A 10,543-nucleotide genomic window follows, 5' to 3' on the forward strand; every position below is an offset into this window, starting at 1 on the left:
TTGAGCTTTCCAAAAAGTCATAGAACTCTTCCATATCTTAAAAATTGAGGGAGATATGCCTTGTCAAAGTTGGCCAATTTTGGATGGAAAATGTGAAGCAAATAAAGTTCAAAATGGATTTTCTTGCAAATGGGCCCAAGTTTTTAAGATCCAATCTTGATCCTCAAGTTATCCAAGACATCTAATTAGGTGGCCACGAATTATTGAGATTAACTTGATTTTATATGAATTTTTCATTCATTTAAAAATGATATAATTCATGAAAATCAAAGGAAAATCAAATATTTGATTAGAGATATTATATGATTCTATTCCAATCATCAAAATACTCCATATTTGATACAAATTTCGTGGCAAAGAAGAGTGCAAAGATAGAGATTGAGATTGAGCAAATTTGGAAATATTTACAAAATCAATTTTAAACAAATTTTCAATCTTTGATTCAAGGAAGATTCAAGCCCAAATTTTGACCTAATCACATCCTTATAAATACTATATGCCATACACAAGGGCCAAGGACGAAAATCTTAGGAGGAGACTAGGGTTTCTAGGAGGAGAAATTCTTCAAGAATAAGAGCACACTCAAAATCTTCTCTCAACGAGATTCAAAGCAAACCATTCGTCCCAATCAATTCCTGTGTCTCCAAATAGTAAGTCTAGGTAATTAGTAATGATCATTCACGTGCTAAACAAGCATGTCATGTTCATCTCTTGCATTCATGTTTCAAAATTCCGTGCATCATGAATTGTTAGGTTTTAATGTGATACGATGCTTTTAACGTGTTCCTGGTGTTTTTTAGACAAGCTTAGAACATTTGAAACAGAGCTCTAATGCATATAGCAAGAATCACCATTATTAGGGCAAGGTGAAGCTCATTCGTTGGGTTCATATTTCCAGAAGCTTTCAGCCCAAACGGACATCATATTCATGATCAGGGCCCATTTTTAATGTGATCTGGGTGTTTAGTTTTCTTGTTTAACGTTGTTTCTGCAGATTTTCAAAGGTTTTGATTTTACTTAGTTTATTAGGATTAATTCTTTTTATTTAATTAATAAAATTTAATTTAGGTTAAATTTAATATTAATTTCTATTATTTAGGTAATTAAAAATAGTTAGGATTTAACTTTAGTTTTTTAATTAGGTTAAATAACTTAATAATTTAGATTTAATTTTATGTTATGTTAATTATAAATAGATTTTAGGTTTAGCCTTTAACCTAAAAAAAACATAGGTAAATCTTAGAGACTATCAATAAAGTAAGAGTTGTCTATTAACTGTAGGTTTTTAACCCTTAGGTTTTAACCTTTAGGTTTGCCTAGGTTTTTTTAGCCATTTTTCTTAAAGTATGTTTTATTCGCGATTTCTCTCTTCATCCCATACTCTGTGTATGTCGCATGTCTTCAATTGTTTATTTATTTAAATTTTTTCCTTTATTTTAATTTATTTATTTTCTGCCATTTAAATTCTAGAAAAAGTGTATAGGCTTGCAAAAGGTTTTTATGTAATAGTAATTAGGATTTACTTTTCTGCCTTTACTTTCCGCACGTCATAACTATAACTGTGGTTTATATTTTTTGTTGATATTTTAATTGCGTGGTTAGTAATTTAGGGAGTGAAAACCATGAATTAAATTTAGAATCACTATCCTTACAAGATAAATATAACCGAACTGAATCAAAGATCATAAGTCCCTTCGAGTTGCCTAAGATAAATATGATCTTGTCCATCGATGTTGCCTCGATTAAATGATGATCGTCCCTTTCGAATGCTAAGGTATCCTCACTGGTTGCCTAAAATGACTATTATATCCTTCCCTAAAGACTACCTGCCCTCTTTATGGTAGGGATAGTCTTATGGAGAACAATAATCCTCGATGACCCTTTTCAAATCCAATGAAAGGACTACCTGTCCTCCTTATGGTATGGATAGCCCTTTCAAACGAAAACTTAAAGAACAAGAAAGAAAATCTTAGGGTAGGTGCTCTTAAATGCTTGCTCAATATTCAAACTTTCAAATTACTTTTCACACCTCTTCTTCAAATTAATTCAAAAAGGCTACGCTTATTTAAAGGCTAAAGTCCATACTAAAATCTTTTCAATTCACACACAACACCCTTTTAAATAATTCAAACAAACAAGTGAGCTAAGAAATTAAGAGCCCATGGATAACCATGGATAAAAAGGGTGCTTACGTCTTCCCTTTGTATAACCTACCTTCCGAACTCAAGTTTTTTAAAAAGGTCTTTCCTGTTCTTTTTTCCTTTCCAATTGGATAAAATAAAAGTCGGTGGCGACTCTTGCTATCCGCAACATTTTTAAAAGTCAGTTCTCCCACTGTGTTACTGGTACATTTCTTGATTTCGTGCATACTTGTTTGCGCATTGTTTTGATTGAAACTTATTGCCATTCTACTTAGAATCATGTATAGAGTAATAGCCCCAAGGTTTTTGGGCTAGATTGTTCAATTCCAGAGTTTAATTTAAAATTTGATTTTTAGGGTTCATACTCCTTTTCCGAAAATTCATAAGTTTAAATATGTTTTAATTATTGTTAAATACAAGGTTGAATTCGTGGCATTTTGCTGATCAATTTAGAATCTTAGTTTATTAAAATTGATGGAGATTTGCCAAAGTTTGAATTTGGCGCCATTGAGGTGTTGTTGTTGTTCATCGTGGCAGAAGGTTGAAGATGAAGTTAGTCAATATTCCATTTAGGGCTTGTTTTAAAATATAATGAATTAGAGTCATGTTACTTATGACTACATCGTTTCAGCATACATGGCCATGACTCTTGTACCTAGCGCGCGTATCCTAAAGGGCGTGGGTTCGATCCCCCCTTTTGCCACTTTGTTTTACTTTTCCAATTTAATCACTTATTTTGACTCATTTTAAACTGAAGGCATTACACTATCACCAGGAGCGCGCTGGTCTATTGGCCTTTGTTTTGAGTGCTGAGGTCAAGGGTGTGGGTTCAAACCCCATTGGCCACCATTCCTTTATGTTTATCATTTGTTTTCTTAGTTTTTTACTAAACTTTGGAAAATCATAAAAAATAGTAAACTTAACCTTTTCAATCCCTTCTTTTTTGTGTAATTTATTTATTTTATGTATTTTAATACCATGTTAAAAAATCCCAAAAAGTATTTATTTTATCATCATTTAAAAATTAATCAAAAAACACGTATTTTATGTTTAAAAATTGTTTTGTTTTGATTATTTCTTCAAATGAACTTTGTGTATTTTTGTACATATTTGTTTAGGGTTAGAATAAAATGTCTTTGACTTTCTCCATGTACCCTTAGACCATTTCTCTTAAAGAAATTGGTATTTAACAATTAAAGTTAATTAGGTTTAGGTGTTTATGTTTAACCCTAATTCAAAAAAACTTAGGTTTAAAACCCTAACCAAAAAATTTGTACATGTTTATTTGTACATACTTGTTGATTTCTTTTAATCCATGCTTTGTACTTAATTGTTATTTAATTATCATCTCTTATATGTTTTGTTTATCGAACCCCATGTTTATGCATCATACTAATCATTCAACATTCATACATGAGTTTGAATCCAAGGGTTTAGATACATCTATCTCTTACTTATTGATTATCATACTCACTTGTTTGTTCTTTATCACATGATATCACACACACTTGAGGTATTCAATGTTAATTGCTTAAGTTTGTTGTTTTGTCCAAAAGGATGAGAATGATATTGAATAAATTGTCAAAGGTACTCAAACTCTTTTCCAGTCTCTTTTACTTTTGTGTTAAGTATTTTAAAGCTTTTCACTTGTTTATGGTTTTGTATTGTTAAAGCTTAACCAAACCCTTTGTTTTTTTAAACCTTGGTACTAAGAGTAGAAATTATTCCCGGTGAAACTATTCTTAGTCTATTGACCTTTATATTGTTAGAGCTAGGTCTTTTGTTTTTAAACCTTGGTGTTAAGAGAAGAATTATTCCTGGTGAAACTGCTCCTAACCCATTGACCTTGTATTTTAAAGCTTGGTCTTTTTGATTTATTTTAAATTTGTTAAGTATTTTAAAGGTTAACCCTTTTTAACTTATTAGGTATTTTAAAGCCTAATCCTTTTTAACTTTTTAAGTATTTTAAAGCTTAACCCTTTTAAACTTATTAGGTATTTTAAAGCTTAATCCTTTTCAACTTGCTAAGTATTTTAAAGCTTAACCCTCTTTTAAAAAACTTGTGAGTATTTTAAAGCTCACAACCAAAAAGATTTTGGCCACTTTGGCCCCCCTTTTATTTTCCTTTTAAGAGGAACTACAGAAGCTCCCACTTCCCTATTGTTAAAGTGGTATGTAGGCCTAAGATGCGATATCTTATCGAGCTCACTTTCAAAACATTCTCTTCCCATCCCCACCCTCTATTTCAAACAAGTTTTTCACATAGTGTTTTCACAAAAAAAAAGGGTATTTGTAACAAAAGATAATAACATAAAACAAAGAGGTTCCCATGGAGTACCATGGATATGAGGGGTGCTTAAAACCTTCCCCTTGTATAACAAACTGTCATACCCCAAAATTTGCCCACCACATTTTTATACTCAACCTCATTTAAATACCAGAAGCTCAAGATCTAAGTGGATGCACACTCTCCTAAGCAATAAAAACCAAAACTAGGGTTTTATTTCTTTCCAAGAAAAATCAATTTCTGATACCTCAAATGGACTCCATGGCTTCTCATATGCTTCAAAGGATCCTCATGCCAAGTTTCAAGCCCTGATTCACAAGATTGATCAATCCACTGCCCAAACGATCAACAGTCGACTGATTTGACCTAAAAGTCAACTGTAGTCAAAGTACAGTCAAAACTTCGATTTTTGGTCAACATCCTCATTATGAAGTATCATTCATCATTTGATCAAGTATTGATCATGATTCATCAAGAAAAGTTCCAAAATCATCAACATTCAAAGTTTCTAAATTAGGGTTTTGGAATTAAAAGTCAACTGAACTTTGACCGGCCATAACTTTCACATGGAACATCAGAATTTTCCCATCCAAAGCTCATTTTGAAGGAAATTGAATTTTCTACAACTTTGTCTCTCACATGCCAAGTCTAAAAATGCTTCATTTAAGAGATAAGAGCTAATACATTACAGGTCCTTCTAAAAGATCGCCAAAAGGCATTTTTTTCTCAAAGCTTATAACTTAAACATGGTAAACTCAATTGAGATGAAACCAAAAGGAGGTTGTAGAGGACATCTTGGGCTTTCCAAAAAGTCCTAGATCATCTCCATACGATAAAAATTGAAGGAGTTATAAGGCTCAGAAGTTGGTCAAATTCCAAGAAAATCATAAAACCCTAAATTGCATAATTTTGTGTTTTTGAGCTATTGGGCCTAAGATTTGTGATCCAAACGTGTATGTGACATGTTAAAAGCCCTCTAGGCCCATTGGTGCATAAGCATGATTTTTATTCTATTTATCTTTGATTTTATCTTATTTAAATCAAGTTAAATCAAAATAAATCCAAATGAATAAAATAAAAATCAAATCTTGGTAGATGGCGTATGGATTTGTTCCTTCCAATCAGAAAAAATATAAAATATCATCCTTAGGCTTGATTGAACATAATTGGAGCAAATATAGAAAGATTTGAAGAAAATCTCAATCAAAGATTCAAAGGGCCAAATCTTGGGTTTCTTGACAAACAAATGACCTAATTCTCATGCTATATATATATATACTACATGATCAGACGAAAAAGAAGAAAGGAGAGCAAGGAACTAGGGTTCACAAGTTGCAAAAATTTCAAGAAAATAAGGGCACGATCAAAAACATTCCTCCGGCAGTTTTCATCCAATCCCGAAGATCTTCTCATCCTACTGAGCCTCCCAGCAGTGGATTCGAGCCATTGAACAAGCAGGGACGTGCCCAAGAATAAGTGTTTTTGAACTCACCATTGTTGATAATATTTACGTTCGAGTTTGTTTAAATACACATTGTTGACCAGTTTTATGCGCATAAATGAATTCAGGGACCTCCTTAGAACGATCTTGACGTAGCACATGCGAGGTTTGGGGCTGGAATCACAAATCACCATGGATAGGGCTTTGAGTTCGTGAAGTTTCGTTTGGGGTGATACGGGAAGCGTCTGGCCGCGAGAACCATGCCATTGGATTTGTAATTCTCTGAATAAGCGATCTGGGTGCTTTTCTTTAATTAATTCTTCGATATTTGCAGGTTTTGATTTTGCCAGGAATTGCTATGAATCATGTTGGAAGAAATCGTAGCAAGTTTAAAGCGAAATCGTAGCTAAAGAAATAGAGGAGACGATGAACAATGTCCTTGACCTTGACCGCATGCGTGTTTAATCCTTATTCGCTAGTCAATCTCTCCGATTCTCTCTCCAAGGCGTGGCAGCATGTGGTTCGCAGGTCAAAAGGACTTATTTTGTGACCTCAATTCTCATCGGTTGACGCGTACATATGTGGGGGCCCAGGCGTACTTGTTTTTGACTTCTCCCACTTATTTCATATTATTCTATTGATTGTATTTCAAGTGGTATGTTAACAAAGAAGCAACTCAGCGCATTTGGCAGAAAGTGTACACGTCGCTCTCAACGTCCTGGGTTCGATCCCAGGCGTTGTTCATGTTTTTTTAGAATTCTTTGTTTCAGGATTCGGTGCCTATTCTCTTTGGCGTGTGTAAGTTACATCCTCGGGATTCCACCGTCTGATCTCCATCATTCATGATCTGAAGGCCCAGCAAGCAGGCTCACCATGCGCCCTCATTAATTCTCCCACACAGAATCGTAACTCCCAGGTTTTTACTTTTATTTATATTTTTTATGCTGTTTGTTTATTTCTAGTTTATTTTATCATTTGATTATTTTCTTTTTCTAAAAAACATAAAATATTTTTTTTATCTTTAGTTTAGTTAAATTAATTAGTATTTAGAATTAGTTTTCTAATTAGTTAACTTTAATTTAGAAATTGGGTTTTAATTAATTTTTGGCTGATAATTTTAGGTTTACTAATTTTAATTAATTGTCAGGCTAATTAATTTTAGGTTTTAATAACATTATTAATTTTAGGTTTTATCACTAACATTTGCCCTTAATCCTAAATCATATATTTGGTAGATGTTGTCCATCAACGAGGATTTTACCCTTAGGTTTTTCGTTGTCTACGAATTAGGGTTGGTTTCCTCGTCCATTATTTTTTAGGCTAATGTTTTATTTTTAGGCTAATATTTTAGTTTTAGGCTAATATTTTATTTTTATACTTTTACCTCTAATTTTCTTAATTTGCAATGTTATTGCGCGAATTTCTCTCCTCATCCCATATTCTATGATTGGCGCGTGATTGTTTATTTTATTTTGCTATCGATTTAAATATTTAAATTCTGCTATTTAATTTCTGTCTTTATTTAATTTCTCCCTATTATTTAAACTATGTTATTCATTTATTTTCCGTCATTTACATTCTAGAAGGTGTATAGGTCGCTGATTCGATTTTTATGTAATAGTAATTAGGACCTTTTTATTTTCTGCATTTACTTTCCGCACTCCCCAATTTCTGGTTATGTACCCCTCATTCCCGAAGCTTTGTAATAGCGTAGAATATTTACTTTCCGCATTTTATTTTTCTATGTGATATATAACTGCGTGGTTAGTAAATAGGGAGTGACAACTAATAATTGAACATAGCTCATCTAATACAAGATAAATATATGAATCTAAATCACGTGATTGCTGCACACACTCACCTCTAGGGTAACGCCTCTTGTTGCCTGTTGCCTTCGATTTTGATCAAAATAGTCAAGTCCCTCGAATGTAGGGATACCTTAGCTTGCTGCCTTCGATTCAAAATCACCATGTCCCTCCGATAAAAGATCATAGTCCCTTCGAGTTGCCTACGATAAATATGATCTCGTCCCTCGATTAAATGGTGATAGTCCCTTCGATTGCTAAGGTATCCTTACTGTTGCCTTAATGACTATTTTATCCTTCCCTAAAGACTACTTACCTCTACATGGTAGGGACAGTTTTATGGCGAACGATATTTCTCGATGACCCTTCGATGACCCGCACATCCAATTGAAAGACTTCCTGCCCTCTCATGGTATGGATAGACCCTTTCAAACAAAAGACTTAAAGAACAAGAAAGACCATAATCTTAGGGTAGGTAGCTCTTAACTGTTTGCTCACAATCAATTCAAAAATCAAATACTTTTCACACCTCCTATTTCAAAACAATTTCAAAACAAGGCTACGCTTATTCACAAGCTAAAGTCCTTAACGAAATTTTTACTATTCACACACGACACTTTTCAAACAATTCAAACAAACAAGTGAGCTAAGCAATTAAGAGCCCATGGATAACCATGGATGCAAAGGGTGCCTTACACCTTCCCTTTGCATAATTACCCCCCGAACTCAGTTTTTATTTAAAAGGTTTTTTCCTGTTCTTTTAGCCTTTCTGAATATTTGGATAAAATAAAAGTCAGTGGCGACTCTTGCTATCTGCACATTTCAAATAAAATCAGTTCACCGTATTACAGAACTGGCGACTCTGCTGGGGACGCTTTCGAATTAAAAGAGGGGTTACCTTATAGTTTAGGATCACTTTAATAATTGTTTGTTTGCTTCCTTTATTCTTCAAGGTTATTTTGGGTATTGAATGGAAGATGAATCCTATACCCGGATTCGAGTGCACCTTAAGATAGGAGTGGCATAGTCATGGCGACCTCCCTTGTGCATGCTTGGGATTGGTCAATATGAGAGTTCACGCTTAAGTTAGGCCTCTATGGGTGTTTGCATGCCTCTTTTGCATGAGAGAGGTTTGTGTGGATATCTGTAGGTGAGTCGGAGCTTAAGGACCTTTAGTCACCTTTAACCCATCTTGGCCTTTAGGAACGTAGTGGGGGGACTACTCTTGATGTATGTTAAGGGCATAGTCGCTACCCGATACTACAACTCAGATAGGTTCTTTCTCAAAGTATCATTGCGTGGTATGCATGTACCATGTTCGAGGGTGCTTTGGAGGGGCTGACAATTCTGAGTAACTTAGTAGAACCCGTTGCTGGTATCATCCTTATCCTTAGAAGTACCTTTGGGGAAGGGTAGTTACCTGGTCATACTTCATGCAAGCCTTTAAACTTAAGGACTATTGTGTGACTTGTTTGTTATCTAACCTTTCCATTTCCTTGCAGGTTTTGCTGGTAGGACATTTCGTCCTCATTACCTTATGCTTTGACCTTTTATTTCCTTGCAAGATTTGTCTATAGGACATCTCGTCCTTATGACCTTATGCTTTACTTAATGCATTACATTTGCATGACATTATCATAACATTGCACGTTAACCAACCCTTTCAAGGATCTTAGTAATTTAGGGCGCACGGTTCCAAGTGCCTTTAGCAAGGACTAAGTTCTATCAAGGGGCAAGAGGATTTATTTTCCTCTGGCCACGTACCTTCCAAATCAAAGATACCGTACCTATCAAGGGGCAAAAGGATTTACTTTCCTTTGGTCGTATGCCTTCCAATGCAAAGACACAGTATCTATCAAGGGGCAAGAGGATTTATTTTCCTCTGGCCATTCGTCTTCCAGTTCAGGGACATAGTACCTATCAAGGGGCTAGAGGAATTATTTTCCTCTAGCCATGTACCTTCAAATTCAGAGATATCCTGAATTAGAGGCGATGACCCACTCGATATGGTGAGCTTGATTCTCAAATAAGGACATTCAAAGATAAAGACCAAGATTCTTCAGACGAAGCGGTCGACTAACTAGTCAGACAAATACCATCAACAAATCAATCCTAATCAGATGAACATTCTGGAAGCTTGACCCCTAGACTTCTGAAACATTCCAATCAGATATACATTCCGGAAACTCGAACCCCGGACATTCTGAAAGTTCCAATCAGATGACCATTATGGAAGCTTGACCCCCAGACTTCTGAAACATTCCAATCAGATATACATTCCGGAAGCTCGAACCCCGGACATTCTGAAACATTCCTATTAGATACACATTCCGGAAGCTCGAACCCCGGATACTCTGAATCTCTACACCAATTCCACAACAACGACGCAAGCCAGATGCACCTAAGTGTCAACTCACCAAAGTCAGTATATCATCGGCTCAAGCGTTATAACATCTGTTGAAGATCAGATTGATTACTCTGAGGGATGCTCCTAAGAATTCTAACACCTTCACTCCTGGCTATAAACTCAATGCGAGGTGCGCGTACCATTCCAACAGTCCTGGACATTACACAAACGATTACTGGACATTGAACAATAAAATCCAAGGTCTGATCAATGACGGATAAATCAAGTTCAACCCTCCTGAAAACTCCTGTGGTGATTACCGCTCTTATGCCTGATCATGACAATACTGATTGACGTCTAGACGGACGAACTTTTGGATCATTAGATTTACTTGCATTTGCATATCTCTTTCCTGTTTGTTTAAACATTCGTCTTATGATAGACATTATCTGTCTTAATAATCATCATCAGTGCATTGCATATGTTTGTCTTGAATAATTTATTTCGCTAATCACTCATTTT

This window comes from Vicia villosa, unplaced genomic scaffold (assembly GCF_029867415.1).
Source record: "Vicia villosa cultivar HV-30 ecotype Madison, WI unplaced genomic scaffold, Vvil1.0 ctg.001659F_1_1, whole genome shotgun sequence".
Taxonomy (NCBI): domain Eukaryota; kingdom Viridiplantae; phylum Streptophyta; class Magnoliopsida; order Fabales; family Fabaceae; genus Vicia; species Vicia villosa.